The following is a 17883-nucleotide window of genomic DNA, read 5'->3' as shown; positions in this document are numbered from 1 at the left end:
CCAAGTACATCTGCTATGGAGCAATTAAGAAATGCAGCCCGGCAAAGGAAAACATGCTGTTGGAACAGGCTTCTGTGTTCCACTAAATATTCACGACCCACTGATGGGGTGTCACAACACACTCAGGAGGGACTTTTGGTCAGTGAATCTGGCTGGAAGTGCAGAGCAAAACCAGCCGTCGATACTCCAGGGCCTTTTTATTAATAGTGAAATGGGTATAACCAACATGTTTGGAGGTCATACTCCATGCCAGCCACTGCTAAGCTTAAATTTATGTTTTCCCTTATTGACTCTTCACAGCTCTTCAAGGAGACAGAATTGTTCCCATTTCACAGATGAGGAAAATGAGGCTTAGAGAGGCCAAGTCATTTTACAAGATTTCTTCATCAGCAGGGCTTGGATTTGAACCCAGTTCTGCTCAGCAGTTTTAACCATGCCACTAAGCTTCCTCTTGAACAGCAAAATATCAGTTCATAGGATGCTTTGTGCATGGACTTGTAATTCCTGGTCAGCTGTGATTAGGAAAGATTGCTTTTCTTTCTGTAAGAGGGCATACCTATGTCTCTGCAAATGGTTTAAAACCAAAAATAAACTCAATTGCAGATCTATAGGAGGAGAAATCTACTCCAGCTTGGTGGTTAAGGGGTTAATGCCTTTGTTGTTTCCTAGAGACAAGTGTTTAGTGGTGTGGTGTGGGGTGTGTGTGTGTGAGCCAACTTGAGGTGGACATTTTTGTTTTAAATTCCTTTTTCTCAGTACCCAACTTGTTGGGTTGCTATCCTAAATCCATAGGTCTAACCTCTCTCACCCTGGCTATGCTTTCCTTTCCCAGCTTCATATCTTTCTTATTCCACAGTTTTCTCCTGATTTCAGCATGCTCTCGAAAACAGTGTATATTAAAGACACATAGACATTCTCACACACTCCCAGCCTGAAGCACCCCCATGAGTTTACACATCCTCGACTAAGGCTGACAGTAGTTAAGCAGTGTATTGGAATTTTGCCTGGGACAATAAGCCAAAAACTGTTTTTACTTGAACCTGGCTTTCAGGAAAATAAGTCTGTGTGTGTCTGGGGCAAGGGCTGGGCAGGCAGAGAGAGATCTTACTAGTAACCAGTGGTCTGAAAATGCAGTGGGTATCTTTTTTTTAAATTTTTTAAAAATTTTGTTATCATTAATCTACAATTACATGAAGAATATTATGTTTACTAGGCTCTCCCCTTCACCAAGTCCCCCCCACAAACTCCATTATAGTCACTGTCCATCAGCATACTAAGATGTTGTATAATCACTACTTGTCTTCTTTGTGTTGTGCAGTCCTTCCCTTTCCCCCATACCCCACATTATACATGCTAATCATAATACCCCCTTTCTTCTTCCCTGCCCTTATCCCTCTCTACCCTCCCATTCTCCCCAGTGCCTTTCCCTTTGGTAACTGTTAGTCCCTTTTTGGGTTCTGTGATTCTGCTGCTTTTTTGTTCCTTCAGTTTTTCTTTGTTCCTATACACCACATATGAGTGAAATCATTTGGTATTTATCTTTCTCCGCTTGGCTTATTTCACTGAGCATAATACCCTCTAGCTCCATCCACATCCATGTCGTTGCAAACTGTAGGATTTGTTTTCTTCTTATGGCTGAATAATATTCCATTGTGTATATGTACCACCTCTTCTTTATCCATTCAGCTACTGATGGACACTTAGGTTGCTTCCATTTCTTGGCTATTGTAAATAGTGCTGCAATAAACATAAGGGTGCATCTGCCTTTTTCAAACTGGGCTGCTGCATTCTTAGGGTAAATTCCTAGGAGTGGAATTCCTGGGTCAAATGGTAAGTCTATTTTGAGCATTTTGAGGAACTTCCATACTGCTTTTCACAATGGTTGAACTAATTTACATTCCCACCAGCAGTGTAGGAGGGTTCCCCTTTCTCCACAACCTTGCCAACATTTGTTGTTTGTCTTTTGGATGGTGGCGATCCTTACTGGTGTGAGGTGATATCTCATTGTGGTTTTAATTTGCATTTCTCTGATAACTAGCAATGTGGAGCATCTTTTCATGTGTCTGTTGGCCATCTGAATTTCTTCTTTGGAGAACTGTCTATTCAGCTCCTCTGCCCATTTTTTAATTGGATTATTTGCTTTTTGTTTGTTGAGGTGCATGAGCTCTTTATATATTTTGGATGTCAAACCTTTATTGGATCTGTCATTTATGAATATATTCTCCCATACTGTAGGGTACCTTTTTGTTCCATTGGTGGTGTCCTTTGCTGTACAGAAGCTTTTCAGCTTGATGTAGTCCCACTTGTTCATTTTTGCTTTTGTTTTCCTTGCCCGGGGAAATATGTTCATGAAGAAGTCGCTAATGTTTATGTCCAAGGGCTTTTTGCCTCGGTTTTTTTCTAAAGGTTTTATGGTTTCATGACTTACATTCAGGTCTTTGATCCATTTCGAATTTATTTTTGTGTATGGGGTTAGACAGTGATCCAGTTTCATTCTCTTACATGTAGCTGTCCAGTTTTGCCAGCACCATCTGTTGAAGAGACTGTCATTTCCCCAATGTATGTCCATGTCTCCTTTATCGAATATTAATTGACCGTATATGTTTGGGTTAATGTCTGGAGTCTCTAATCTGTTCCACTGGTCTGTGGCTCTGTTCTTGTGCCATTATCAAATTGTCTTGATTACTATGGCTTTATAGTAGAACTTGAAGTTGGGGAATGAGATCCCCCCCCCATTTTATTCTCTTTCTGAGGATTGCTTTGGCTATTCGGGGTCTTTGGTGTTTCCATATGAATTTTTGAACTATTTGTTACAGTTCGTTGAAGAATGCTGTTGGTAATTTGATAGGGATTGCATCAAATTTGTATATTGCTTTGGGCAGGATGGCCATTTTGATGATATTAATTATTCCTAGCCAAGAGCATGGGATGAGTGTCCGTTTGTTAGTGTCCTCTTTAATTTCTCTTAAGAGTGTCCTATAGTTTTCAGGGTATAGGTCTTTCACTTCCTTGGTTAGGTTTATTCCTAGGTATTTTATTCTTTTTGATGCAATTGTGAATGGAATTGTTTTCCTGATTTCTCTTTCTATTGGTTCATTGTTAGTGTATAGGAAAGCCACAGATTTCTGTGTGTTAATTTTGTATCCTGCAACTTTGCTGTATTCCAATATCAGTTCTAGTAGTTTTGGAGTGGAGTCTTTAGGGTTTTTTATGTACAATATCATGTCATCTGCAAATAATGACAGTTTAACTTCTTCTTTACCAATCTGGATTCCTTGTATTTCTTTGTTTTGTCTGATTGCCATGGCTAGGACCTCCAGTACTATGTTAAATAACAGTGGGGAGAGTGGGCATCCCTGTCTTGTTCCTGATCTCAGAGGAAAAGCTTTCAGCTTCTCGCTGTTCAGTATGATGTTAGCTGTCGGTTTATCATATATGGCCTTTATTATGTTGAGGTACTTGCCCTGTATACCCATTTTGTCGAGAGTTTTTATCATGAATGGATGTTGAATTTTGTCGAATGCTTTTTCAGCATCTATGGAGATGATCATGTGGTTTTTGTCCTTATTTTTGTTGATGTGGTGGATGATGTTGATGGATTTTCGAATGTTGTACCATCCTTGCATCCCTGGGATGAATCCCACTTGGTCATGGTGTATGATCCTTTTGATGTATTTTTGAATTCGGTTTGCTAATATTTTATTGAGTATTTTTGCATCTACATTCATCAGAGATAGTGGTCTGTGATTTTCCTTTTTGGTGGGGTCTTTGCCTGGTTTTGGTATTAGGGTGATGTTGGCTTCATAGAATGAGTTTGGGAGTATTCCCTCCTCTTCTATTTTTTGGAAAACTTTAAGGAGAATGGGTATTATGTCTTCTCTGTATGTCTGATAAAATTCCGACGTAAATCTATCTGGCCTGGGGGTTTTGTTCTTGGGTAGTTTTTTGGTTACTGCTTTAATTTCTTTCCTTGTAATTGATTTGTTTAACTTTTGTGTTTCTTCCTTGGTCAGTCTTGGAAGATTGTATTTTTCTAGGAAGTTGTCCATTTCTTCTAGGTTTTCCAGCTTGTTAGCATATAGGTTTTCATAATAATTCTTTAATAATTCTTTGTATTTCTGTGGAGTCTGTCGTGATTTTTCCATTCTTGTTTCTGATTCTGTTGATGTGTGTTGATTCTCTTTTTCTCTTAATAAGTTTGGCTAGAGGCTTATCTATTTTGTTTATTTTCTCAAAGAACCAGCTCTTGGTTTCACTGAGTTTTTTCTATTGTTTTATTCTTCTCAAATTTGTTTATTTCTTCTCTGATCTTTATTATGTCCCTCCTTCTGCTGACTTTAGGCCTCATTTGTTCTTTTTCCAGTTTCGATAATTGTGATGTTAGACTGTTCATTTGGGATTGTTCTTCCTTCCTTAAGTGTGCCTGGATTGCTATATACTTTCCTCTTAAGACTGCTTTTGCTGTGTCCCACAGAAGTTGGGGCTTTGTGTTGTTGTTGTCATTTGTTTCCATATATTGTTGGATCTCCATTTTAATTTGGTCATTGATCCATTGATTATTTAGGAGCATGTTGTTAAGCCTCCATGTGTTTGTGAGCCTTTTTGTTTTCTTTGTAGAATTTATTTCTAGTTTTATACCTTTGTGGTCTGAAAAGTTGGTTGGTAGAATTTCAGTCTTTTGGAATTTACTGAGGCTCTTTTTATGGCCTAGTATATGGTCTATTCTGGAGAATGTTCCATGTGCACTTGAGAAGAATGTGTATCCTGTTGCTTTTGGATGTAGAGTTCTATAGATGTCTATTAGGTCCATCTGTTCTCGTGTGCTGTTCAGTGCCTCCGTGTCCTTACTTATTTTCTGTCTGGTGGATCTATCCTTTGGAGTGAGTGGCATGTTGAAGTCTCCTAAAATGAATTCATTGCATTCTATTTCCTCCTTTAGTTCTGTTAGTATTTGTTTCACATATGCTGGCGCTCCTGTGTTGGGTGCATATATATTTATAATGGTTATGTCCTCTTGTTGGACTGAGCCCTTTATCATTATGTAATGTCCTTCTTTATCTCTTGTTACTTTCTTTGTTTTGAAGTCTATTTTGTCTGATACTAGTATTGCAACACCTTCTTTTTTCTCCCTGTTGTTTGCATGAAATATCTTTTTCCATCCCTTGACTTTTAGTCTGTGCATGTCTTTGGGTTTGAGGTGAGTTCCTTGTAAGCAGCATATAGATGGGTCTTGCTTTCTTATCCATTCTATTACTCTGTGTCTTTTGATTGGTGCATTCAGTACATTTACATTTAGGGTGACTACTGAAAGATATGTACTTATTGCCACTGCAGGCTTTAGATTCGTGGTTACCAAAGGTTCAAGGTTAGCTTCTTTACTATCTACCTGTCTAACTTAACTCACTTATTGAGCTGTTATAAACACTGTCTGGTCATTCTTTATTTCTCTCCTTTCTTATTCCTCCTCCTCCATTCTTTATATGTTGGTTGTTTTATTCTGTGCTCTTTTGTGTTTCCTTTGTCCGCTTTTGTGGGTAGTTGATTTTATTTTTTGCCTTTAGTTAGTATTTAGTTGGAGTCCTTTCTTTGCTGTGATTTTGTTTTCTCTGGTGACATCTATTTAGTCTTAGGAGTACTCCCATCTAGAACAATCCCTCTAAAATACCCTGTAGAGGTGGTTTGTGGGATGCAAATTCCCTTAGCTTTTCCTTGTCTGGGAATTGTTTAATCCCTCCTTCATATTTAAATGATAATCATGCTGATACAGTATTCTTGGTTCAAGGCCCTTCTGTTTCATTGCATGAAATATATCATGCCATTCTCTTATGTCCTGTAAGGTTTCTGTTGAGAAGTCTGATGAGAGCCTGATGGGTTTTCCTTTGTAGATGACCTTTTTCCTCTCTCTAACTGCCTTTAAAACTCTGTCCTTGTCCTTGCTCTTTGCCATTTTAATTATGTGTCTTGGTGTTGTCCTCCTTGGGTCCCTTCTGTTGGGAGTTCTGTGTACTTCATGGTCTGATTGATTATTTCCTCCCCCAGTTTGGGGAAGTTTTCAGCAATTATTTCTTCAAAAATACTTTCTATTCCTTTTTCTCTCTTCTTCTTCTTCTGGTACCCCTATAATGTGGATATTGTTCCTTTTGGATTGGTCACACAGTTCTCTTAATATTGTTTCATTCCTGGAGATCCTTTTATCTCTCTCTGTGTCAGCTTCTATGTATTCCTGTTCTCTGGTTTCTACTCCATCAATAGCCTCTTGCATCTTATCCATTCTGCTTATAAATCCTTCCAGAGATTGTTTCATTTCTGTGATCTCCCTCCGGATGTCATCCCTTAGCTCTTGTATATTTCTCTGCAGCTCCGTCAGCATGGTTATGATCTTTATTTTGAATTCTTTTTCAGGAAGACTGGTTAGGTCTATCTCCTTCTCAGGGTTGGCTCTGTGATTTTGGTCTGTATCAAATTCTTTTGCCTTTTCATGGCCATAAAGATAGTTTGCGGAACTGGTGTGTGTGACGGCTGGGAGAACATCCCTTCTTGCTGGTTTGTGGCCTTCCTTTCCTGGTATAACAGCGACCTCTAATGGCTTGTGCTGGGCAGCTGCACTCAGACAGAGCCTCTGATTCTTGCATGGCAACTACGGAGTTAAGCTCTGTGGTTGCTGTGGAGTTAAGCTACGTTGTTTGCTATGGGCATGGCCTGCCTCAGGCTGCTACTCTGATATGGTGGAGCCGCATTGGAGGGGAAATGGCCAGGAGGCTGTTTATCTCCATGAGGTAATCCCAGGGGGTTAGGGCACATTCCCCGGGATTCCCAGCTGTTGGGCTAAGTGTCCCTGGATGCTTCTGTCCAGCTGTGGGGTCCCTGTCCCTTTAAGACTTTCAAAAAGCAGTCACTTTTCTTTGTCCCAGGGGCGCTGGCTGCGGGGACCTGCTCACAGGTCTTACTGTCCTGTTCCCCTGGTTTCCAGCACCCCACACATGCACTGTGTGTCTGCGCTCTGGGGCAGATGGCTAGGGCTGGGTGTTTAGCAGTCCTGGGCTCCCTCCCCCTCCCCACTCTGACTCCTCTCCTCCTGCTGGGAGCTGGGGTGAGTGGCCTTGGGTCCCGCTGGGCCACGGCTTGTATCTTACCCCCTTCACGAGGCGCTGGGTTCTTGCAGGTGTGGATATAGTCTGGCTGTTGTCCTGTGTCTTCTGGTCTCTCTTTTAGGAAGAGTTGTCGTTGTATTTTCAAAAATATATATGGTTTTGGGAGGAGATTTCTGCTGCTCTACTCAAGTCGCCACCTTGGCTCCTTCCAGTGGGTATCTTTTTGAGGAGAGATGCAATTTTTTTTTTACCTGATGATCCTTGGGGGTTTTAAAGTTATAAAGAAATTGTCTTCAAGCTGGACTTGCTAAGGAAAAAGAAAATATATAATGGGAAAGAAAAGAATCGCTTTCAGGCTGCTGGCACGGTCAGTTCAGAGGTCAGTTGAGTGGCATCTTGTCTCACGTGGAATTTTTAAAGGTTGGAGGACTTGCTCAGGCCACACCTTGGAGTCCCCTGTACTCCTCTCCTTCCTTCACATCCCACATCAATATTGTCACTTCTACCTTTGTGAGGAGGGAAGATAAGTATATCCACCTCCACTGTCACCACCCAGGTTCAAACCCCATCAGCTCCTACCTGGGTTATTGCAACGGCTTCCAAACTGGTTTCCTGGCTTCCTCACTAGGTGTCTCTTCACAGTGCTGCTGTGGTGACATAGTCAGATCATACTGCTTCTCTATTGTCTCCCACCTCAACGGCAGTAAAAGGCAAAGTCCTTCTCGTGACTCTCAAGATCTGCAGGACCAGCTCTCTGCTCTCTTGCCTCCACAGCTCTGCCTCCTTTGCTCCTGTCCCAGCACACTGGCCTTCTCCCTGTTCCTTGAACACACTGGCAGTCAAGCTGCTACCACAGGGCCTTTGCACATGACCTGTTTCCTCAGACGGTGCACACTATTTCACTTCCTTTTGTATTTTATTCATACAACTCTTTCAATGACTTCCTCCAGATCTGAAATTTAATTCCTTGCCTTCAAGACTTTATATTCATTTCCCCATTTTAGCCCCCCATAGAACTTATCATTAGCTAAAATACCATATACTTTACTTGCCTTTCTTTTATTGCCTGCCTGCCTGTCCCACACCACCTCCAGCACTTTATTTATCTGTCTTGTTAACTATTCCATCCCCCATGCCTTAAACAGGGCTTAACAACTATTTCTCACATGGTTGAATGAGTGTCTTAGCCAGTTTGGGCTGCTCTAACAGAACACCATGAACTGGGTATCTTATAAACAACAGAAACTTATTTTTCACAGTGTGGAGACTGGGGAGTGCAAGATCAAGGTGCCTGCAGTTTCAGTGTCTAGTGCAGGCCCACATCCTGGTTCATAGTCTGCTTTCTTCTTGCTGTGCCCTCATGTGGTGGAAGAGAGGAGAGACTCTCTGGGGTCTGTTTTATCAGGGCACTAACCCCGTTGATGTCAGCTCCAGCCTCACAAGCTAATCATCTCCTAAAGCCTCTACCCACCCATACCATCACACTAGGGATTAGGTTTTAACATTTGAATTTGGCAGTGGACACAACATTCAGTCTACAGCAGGGAGCTTCCACTTTTTGGGGAGTCCATACAGAGCCACATTATCTACATTAATGGGTACAAGTTTTATAATGAGCTTTTTTGTTGTTGTTTGGTTATGATAAAAAGGCTCCTTTGCAGGGGACCACAGTAGACACTCTAGTTATTTAATTTATTTTGTGTTTGATGCACAGGTACTACCCTGAAAATCAGGTGGCTCCCTAAGAAATAACTGCAGAAGGAAGACACTTAGAAGAAACTAGAGAGACAGTCACCATCATGAGACATAATGGTTATAGGACAGGGTAAGACTCGATTGCCTCCAAATGTTGGTGAAGCAAGATGGTGTCCAGGCTCTTGCTTCCAACCACCTGGATTGAAATCCTGACTCTGTCTCTTACCAGGAGCATAATAAAGTCTGGGCATATTAATATCTCCAAACTTTAGTTTCTCTATCAGAAAAATGGAGATGATAATAATAGTGCCCACCATAGGAGGCCTCAAGAATTCGAAGAAACAAGGTGTGTATGATGGGTAGCAGGGTGACTGACATGTGGTGAGGGCTCTGGAAGTGTGCGCTGTGGTTGTTAGCTGAAAAAAGAGGCATCAGCAACTGAGTCCAGGTAGGACTGTGGAGGCCTCAGAGTGTGTTACTCGGAGCTCCACATACTGGGAACTGCAGAAAAGGGTCTATTAAGTTCCCAGAATAAAAGCCTCCAAAGTTTGAATCATCATGCAGTTCTCAACTCTGGCTCTGGGCAAAGGTGTCTTTTTGGGTGCCTACTCAGACAGGTTTCTCTTTCTTTGAGCAGTATTTTCTGTGTTCAGTGGAGAGCCCCTGTGGGCAGGTTTGTATTATGACACTGTCCTTAGTCTAAAGCTGATTCAGACCAAAGCTTCTGGGAATTTAGAATTGGTACTCAGTTTCTGCTGGCACTTGAGCTGGGAGGATGCAGCCGTGTTCAGCCATGTGTCCTGAGAAAGTCTGTTTCAGAGGGAGAGATGTGGTGCATCTTGGGGAGTAGTCTGTGTCTCATCACCTCCCTGTGTTTGTGGAATTTCCCTTTCTGTTAGCAAAGAAGCTGGTCACCAAAGCCCCAAAGACCAAATCCTTATTTCCTAGTCACCCTGGCCCCAGGGGGAGGGGCAGAGAGTGCTTGGCCAGGTGTGCTCAGCAGCTCACGACTTGGGTCTGGGGCCACAGTTGCCAGAAAGTTGGGACACACTAGACAGAAAAAGGGCTCCTTAAGGAATGACTACTGGTGTGCTCACTTCAGCAGCTGATATACTAAAATCAGAACGGTACAGAGAAGATTAGCATGGCCCCTGCATGGGGATGACATGCCAATTCGTGAAGTGTTCCATATTTTTGTGAGGATTTGGAGAAATGGGAACCCTCCTCCTACACTGTTGGTGGTAATATAAATTGCTATGACTGCTGTGGAAAGCAGTACAGCAGTATGGAGGTTCCCCCAAAAACAAAAAATAGAAATGCCATTTGACCCAGTAATTCCACTTCTGGAAATTTACCCGAAGAAGACAAAATCCCTGATTTGAAAATATATTTGCATCCCTATGTTTATCACTGTATTATTTACAGTAGCCAAGATATGGAAGCAACCTATGTCCATCAACAGATGAATGGATAGAGAAGAGGTGGGACATATAAACAATGGAATATTTTTCAGCCATAAGAAGAAAATAAATCCTACCATTTGCAACAACATGGATGGAGCTAGAGGATATTATATTCAATGAAATAAGCCAGGTAGAGAAAGAGAAATACCGTCTGATTTTACTTATTTGTGGAGTATAGAAACAGAAGAAAAGAGAATGAACAAAACAGCAGTAGACTCATAGACACTGAGAAGTGACTGGTGGCTACCATTGGGGAGGCGTTGGGGTGTATGGGCAGTAGAAGGGTGAGGCGGGTGGAGGGCACAGTAATTCTCAGTCACAGTGTAAGCTGGTCACAGGGATGGTAGTACAGCATGGAGAATATAGTCAGTGATTCTGTAACATCTTTCTTTGTTGACAGATAATAACTGCACTAGAGGGGGTAAGGATTTAATGATATGGGTAACTGTTGAGACACTATGTTGTATATTTGAAACAAATATAAAGTTGTATATCAACAATACTTCAATTAAAAAAAGAGAAATGACTGGTTCCTAGTCAGAGGCAGGAAATTTACATGATGAATTGGAATGTTTTATCATGTCAGGAAGCAGATAAGATACACCCACAGGGCTCTGCCAGAGGGCTCAGGAACCAACTTGAAGGGACTCCCACCTGCCAAAGACAGAACAACTGAGCATCAAAAGGAATAGAACTGCAATGGACTGAAAACATTTCTAAGATATTTTAATTCAAGAGTTCATGATTGTACTAAACAGCAAACACCACGTGCCCTTTGGAGTGTGCTAGCTTACAAATGCATTATTCTGAAGATTAGTAAGTGAAGGGAACAAATCAAGCATTCTACTTTCCCGATAAAAACCGTTTACCAAATGGTAAAAACAAGTTTATCATTATAAGCATGCCACCTAATAAATGAAGAAGGAATGATAGAAGTTCACCTTTTTTAATACCAAATGAATAAAAGAATTTGGGAAGTGATTGCCAATGGCTGCTGATATCCAACAAAAGAGGCACATGGGCACCGTGGCCTCTGATGGAAGTGTGCTCCCTAACCACAGAGCAGTGAATAATAGAGCCTGGACTAGATCAAGCCTCTAGATTTAACTACTAATTTTCAGAAAATACAGGAGACGAGAAGCATTTGAAATCAAACCATGGGGATATAATCTGTAAAATTCAGACTATGGGAAACTCTACAGGACGTGATGTCTGAAACAAATAAATTGCAAGGGGAACAAAAAGAGAAGGAAAGGGAATCTTGTTATTCAAAGAGGCTTGTAAGACTTTTTTTGGGGGAAATTTATTTTTATTTTGTATTGGTTTCAAGTAAAAGAGGCTTGTGGGACATATTAACTAATTGCAAGGTATGGGCCTTATTTTGTAAATACAGTAAAATTATAAATACAGCAAAAATAATTATGAGACAATCAGATAGAAATTAGAACTCTGACTTGACATTTGATGATATTGAGGAATTAATTACTTAAAAGTACGATAATAATTTTGTGGATATTTCTATATCTCTCTATCCATCATTTTTCGATCAAGGGCAATTTTGACAATGTCTAGAGACATAGTTTGTTGTCACAACTGTGTGAGGAGGGCTACCAGCATCTCGTGGGTCAGAGACCAGGGGTGAGACTAAACGTCCTGTTACGCACAAGTCAGTGCTCACCACAAAGCATAATCTGGCCCCAGATGTCGGTAATGCTAAGCTTGGGAAACCCTCTGCTAGAGGTACACATCGAAACAGTTACAGATACAATTAGAAGATGAAGGTATTTGCTTCAATGGCAGTGGGGAGAAGAGGGTGGTGACACAGATGAAGACAAGATGAGAATTATTTAGGTTGTGTCATTCTGTCTGTCTGGGTGTACGTGTATCTGTCGGTCTATCCATGTGTGTGAGTTTGTGTGTGTGTATAGTATATATATAAGTTTCCATAACAGCAGCTTGTAAACGTGATGCCGGTGTGGTAGAGATTGTGTTCCGGCAGCAGTTGCCACAGCAGCACACGCTGCCCCGAGGTGTTTGGTTTTCCGTAGCGACAGCAGCAGCATCCTCCCCAGGCTTGGTCATGATTTGGGCTGTGTCTGGCTGTCCACCTTCTTCTCCTTGTTGCTGCATTATTTTTCTTTTGACTTGTTCTTTGGGCTCCCTGAAGATCCTTTGAGTCTTCTGATATCCTTCCAATAAATTTCTTTTCTGTTAAATCAGCCAGAGTCAGTTTCTGTGTAGCCAAGAATTCTGACTGATACAAGAAGAGAATGAAGCAAATGTGTAGTGAGAAGCTGATATGACCGACTATGGGAGGAGAGAGAGACATACAGAAACAGAAGGAGAGAGAAATATATATATATATATATATAATATAAGTTAGAGAGAGAGAGGATCCCATGGTTTCTGTCTTTCCTGTTCTTAATTCCTAGTCCTCTTCATACCACTGTTTAATTCCTGTCCTCGGCTTCCATACACCTCTGTATTTTTTTGGTCATAAACTGTTCTTTCTACTGAAGAAAATCCAAGTGGTCTTCTGTCGCCTACAGCCCAAAGAATCTCAGCAGAGACGAGTTGATTACATGCTCATCAGATCACCTTTTTGCTATCCCTGCTCTTGCTCACCCTAGTGCAGATGCTTCATAAATATTTGTTCAATGAAAAAATGATTACAGTTTGGCTCCAGACAAGGGACGAATGTGCTATTCATGCCAGCAGAGGCATTCTGGTCCTCTTGGCACTTCTCATAATCATTGTAAATGAACACATTGACTATGAGTTCATTCTGGTATATATGCCAGGCTCTCATGAGTTTTGCCAGCATGTGTCAGTCTCCCTGAAAACCACTGACTCTAGGATCCTGCTTGTGAAGCACAAGGAAGGAATGGCTCCACCAAGATAAGGTCATCAGCAGGGCCACGTGACAGGCAGTTCACCATCCTCTCCCGATGATAATCTTAGATGGATGGACACAGCCCATTCAAACTTCATTGACCAAGTGGCATATAGGAAAAATTTACAGGCAGGAAGTCTAGGTTTTCAGAGAGCAAGTTTTGAGTCCAACAGCCTTGGGTTATAACCCTAACTACTCCATGTGCTACTGTGTTTCCTCAGGCAAGTTAAGTAGCCTCTCTGTCCCTCAGTTTCCACATTGGTAAAATGGACTACTGTAAGGATTAAGTAAAAATATATATGTATACATACATATATGCAAACAGAAGATGGCACACGGGGAGTACTCTATAAATAGTATTTATTATTACTGAACACTTGGTTATTATTGTAGGAAGTCCTTATGGTATCAAAACCACAAACCAAGAGATGCTGAAAGTACAAGGTGGTGAAACTTTTGGCCCACTTCAAGGCCCCGAGGTTCCCACTGTGACATACACATCAGTTCGGTCATCTCATATTTGTATGACTGAGTTTGGGCCACCACACTATTTATGCAGCATTAGTAACTCCCAAGGGCCTGGTCTGGTGGGGAGGGCTTGCATGTGTGGGCTCCAGGGTCCTGCTGACCTGGACTCCACTACCTCCTTCCTGTGAACTTGGGCACAGGAGCCGAAAGTTCTGAGAAGCAGTTTACGTATCTATGCTAGGAAGGTAATTCTGCCTGTCCCATGAAGTTGTTGGTGAGAATTAGATGCAATAACGCATGTACAATACCTGGCATATCATGGGGGGACATGTCAGCAAATGTTTCACTTCATTCTATTTGTTTATTTTCCAGTTTTCAGAATTAGTAGCAACCCATTTCTACCAAAAAGGTCTTTCATCTGGTTCCCATTGTTTCCTGTTTGGGGAGAAGTTACTCAAAAGTGATTTCAAGGTCACTCAGTCTAAAGGAAGAAGTGGCCAATCCCTTTTTCTATCATTACAAAGTACTAATTCAGATCATCTATCTTAAGTGTCAACAAATGAAGACCCATGGATCTTCAGACTTGCCCTTTTTGGCTCACACTGTTTTTGAAATGGGGAAATTCCACTACAGAGTTCATACTTCACTTAGTCTGAGTTATGGATGGTCCCTCCGGACATGGCAAGCGCTCCATCCCCCCACCGCCCCGATACTGCAGTCCCCACCACTCTGTTAGTCACTCACCCACACCCACTGCACTTACTTCTTACACCTGGCTAGTCCCGGTAGGCACTGACAGCGTCTCTGTGGAGGTTTTACATCATGGCTGCAGATTCTTTAACACTTCCCTATCAAGACGTAGAGTGTCTGTCCCCTCCTCTTATCCATGGTGGTCTTGTGGCTGCTTTGAATAATAGAGTATGGCAGAAGTGACCCTCTGACATAGGAGGTTAGGTCACTGAAAGGCAAAGCTTCAGCCTTGTCACCTGGGGGGTGCTTGCTCTCGGGGAAGCCATCTGCCACGTAAGACATCTAGCTACCTTGAGACTGCCATGATGGAAAGGTTATGGGAGGTGTGCCTGGGACAGTGCCAGCGGACAGGCGGCATCCCTGCTCGCCATGTGAGGGAGCCATCTTGGAATGGGATCCTCCAGCCCCAGGTGAGCCTTCAGATGATTACAGCCCAGACAGCATCTGACAGCTATGGCTTGTGACACCAGGATTCTTGGCCCACAAAACCAGGAGCAAAACAAAGTTGTTGCTGTTTTATTCCATTAGGCTTGGGGTGGCTTATTTCACAGCCAGTATATCCAGAAAAAACATCCTGTTTTGGTCTATTTGATAGTCATCAAACTTGCAGAAGGTACAGCAGATCATGTGTGGTTCTCCCTTTTCCAGTGGCTAGAGTAAGAACTAGAGATCAGAGTGTAGTTGTGGGTTCAGTCATTCATCCACTGAATATTTATTGAGCATCTACTATGTGCCATGCATTTGATATGTGCTGGAATTTTGGCCATGAAAGAAAGAGCAAAGTCTTTGCCCTCAAGGAGCTTACATTCCCCATGAGGAAAGAAGATCAGCACAAATAAGGATGTATGTATTATATATCATGTGCTGATAAGGACTGTGTAGAAAAGCAAAGCAGAAGAGGGAAATAAGAATGGTAAGGCACCAATGGGGGGGTCATAGGATCCACTGGTGGCTACTGAGGTATTTTAAATATATTCAAGTATAACAACAATAAAAAGAAGACAACAGCCATTTGTTGAGTACCTGCTACATACTGCCTTTTACATGAATACCTCCATTTAAGTTTTGCAACAGTTCTGAGTGGTAGACATGATTATATATACCCATTTTACAGATGAGCAACTATGGCTTGGAGAAGTTAAGCAACTCACCAGAAGATATATCACTGCGAAGGGATGGAGCAGAGATGAATGCAGACTGCTGACTCCTACACCGTCTGCTCTGTGAACTGTTCCTTCCAGAGCTCCATTGTTAGCGTGATGAATCAGAAATCAGACTGATGATCTCTGACTCCTCCGTGCAATGTCAAATGAAAAAGAAAAAGAGAAGGCAAAGAGAAAATGATTCCCTTTGGAGAAGAAACAGTCAGGAAATGAAGGGACACACTTGAAAAAAGATTATATATTTAATGTTTATGCCTCTTCCTCCTATCCCTCAAGTTCAGTTTAGCATCCGACTGTCAAAGCGGACAATTTATGAGAATCTTGGGCAAGTAACTGCTTGAATCCTCCCTGCAGCTCTAGCTATGGCAGGCAATTCATCCTGAAGACTAGGGCTTTTAGGGTAAAATACTTTCCTCATATTTTTTTCTCTTCTGCTCATGCTTTTCCCTAAGGGCGACAAATGGTAGTGGTCTGCCCAGAAACTGCTGTGTGGCCTTGTATGAGACTGTGCTCACACTTCAGGCCTTTCTCTAAGAGAAAGAGAAGTGATCGATCTGCATGTCCCCCATCCCCAGGACTGAGTCTGTATTTCTACAGCTCCCATGACCATTCCATAGTCATCTCTTCCTTGGACTGTCTGTCCTCCCTCTCTTTTCTCTCTTGGCCACAAAAGAGACAAAAGCCTTCTTATTCATTCCCTGTAAATCATTCAGTTAGGTTTTCTGGCCGGGGGAAAGCCTTGGGTAGAGGACAGGATAGTGCTGGAAGCTTCCCTGGGAAGGTGTAAAATTGACTAAGGTGATACTGGCAAGGAGAATTCTGGGCCACGGATTAGACCCCCTTCCCACCTTAGCCAGGTGGGGTAACTAATGGCCGCCAGGTCCTGTACCAGGCATTTTGCACATCTTGTCTTCCTTAGTCACCCAACCACTTGTGAGGGAGGCATTATTATTAGCCTCATTGTAATGATTGGTCAGAGAGGTGAGATGCCTTGCACAAGGCCATCTGCTAGGTTAGTAAGTTGAGGAAAGGATATTCCAGTTATGGAAACAGCATGAGTTAAAGTGGAGGACTGACAGTTGGCTGGTGATTGCTGCAGGTGATTAACTGGGTGTGACTGGAGAGCCAGATCAGGTAAGGGAGTGGTGGCAGATGAGTTTAGGAAGGACTGTGTATGCTCTGACCCAAAAGACAGAGTCCCTGCATGATTTTTAAGCTGGAAGTGACATCATTTAACTTGCATTTTCAGGGATCACTCCTAAGCGTAAGCTGGAGGAGGATGTGAGTGGAGACAGACTGACTACAGAGGAGAATCTTGTCTCAGGGACCATGGCCGGCAATGCATGGGGCTTGAAGCAGAACATGATAATGTCAGGGGCCTCGAGGAAGACACAGGCCAGCCGGGCAGAGGAGGTCTGCATAAGAGGAAAGGTGATGCAGCACAGTGCCAAGTCTCATGTGCATGCAGCATCCAGCTTGGAACACCTGGCCAGCCAGGTAGGTGGGGCCAAGTCTCATATGCATGGAGCATCCAGTCTGGAACACCTGGACACCCAGGTAGGTGGGGCTGAGTCTCATATGCATGCAGCATCCATCCTGGAACACCTGGACACCCAGGTAGGTGGGGCTGAGTCTCATATGCATGCAGCATCTGGCCTGGAACACCTGGCTACCCAGGTAGGTGGGGCCGAGTCCCTCATGCATGCAGCATCCATCCTTGAACATCTGGCCAGCCAGGTAGGTGGGGCTGAGTCTCATATGCATGCAGCATCCAGCTTAGAACATCTGGCCAGCCAGGTAAGTGGGGCTGAGTCCCTCATGCATGCAGCATCCAGCCTGGAACACCTAGCCAGCCAGGTAGGTGGGGCCGACTCTCTCATGCATGGAGCGTCCAGCCTGGAACACCTGGCCACCCAGGTAGGTGGGGCCAAGTCCCTCATGCATGCAGCATCCAGCCTGGAACACCTAGCTACCCAGGTAGGTGGGGCCGACTCTCTCATGCATGCAGCATCCAGCTTGGAACACCTGGCCACTCAGGTAGGTGAGGCCAAGTCCCTCATGCATGCAGCATCCAGCCTGGAACACCTGGCCACCCAGGTAGGTGGGGCCGAGTCTCATATGCAAGCATCATCCAGCTTGGAACACCTGGCCAGCCAGGTGAGTGGGGCCGAGTCCCTCATGCATGCAGCATTCGGCTTGGAACACCTGGCGAGCCAGGTAGGTGGCGCTGAGTCTCATATGCATGGAGCATCCAGCCTGGAACACCTGGCCAGCCAGGTAATGCATGCAGCATCCAGCTTGGAACACCTGGCCAGCCAGGTAGGTGGGGCCGAGTCTCATATGCAAGCAGCATCCAGCTT

At 43.1% G+C, this 17883-nt stretch overlaps 1 non-coding gene across 1 annotated transcript; it reads left to right on the top strand.

Moving 5' to 3' along the window:
• The first annotated feature begins 9875 nt into the window (after window positions 1–9875).
• LOC118967320 (U6 spliceosomal RNA) lies at window positions 9876–9982 on the top strand. Its single transcript, XR_005054240.1, has one exon. It is a non-coding gene; the product is annotated as a U6 spliceosomal RNA (small nuclear RNA).
• Window positions 9983–17883: the final 7901 nt, after the last annotated feature.

Source organism: Manis javanica, chromosome 10, assembly GCF_040802235.1.
Source record: "Manis javanica isolate MJ-LG chromosome 10, MJ_LKY, whole genome shotgun sequence".
Classification (NCBI taxonomy): Eukaryota; Metazoa; Chordata; class Mammalia; order Pholidota; family Manidae; genus Manis; species Manis javanica.
This window is presented reverse-complemented; position numbering and strand designations above follow the sequence as displayed.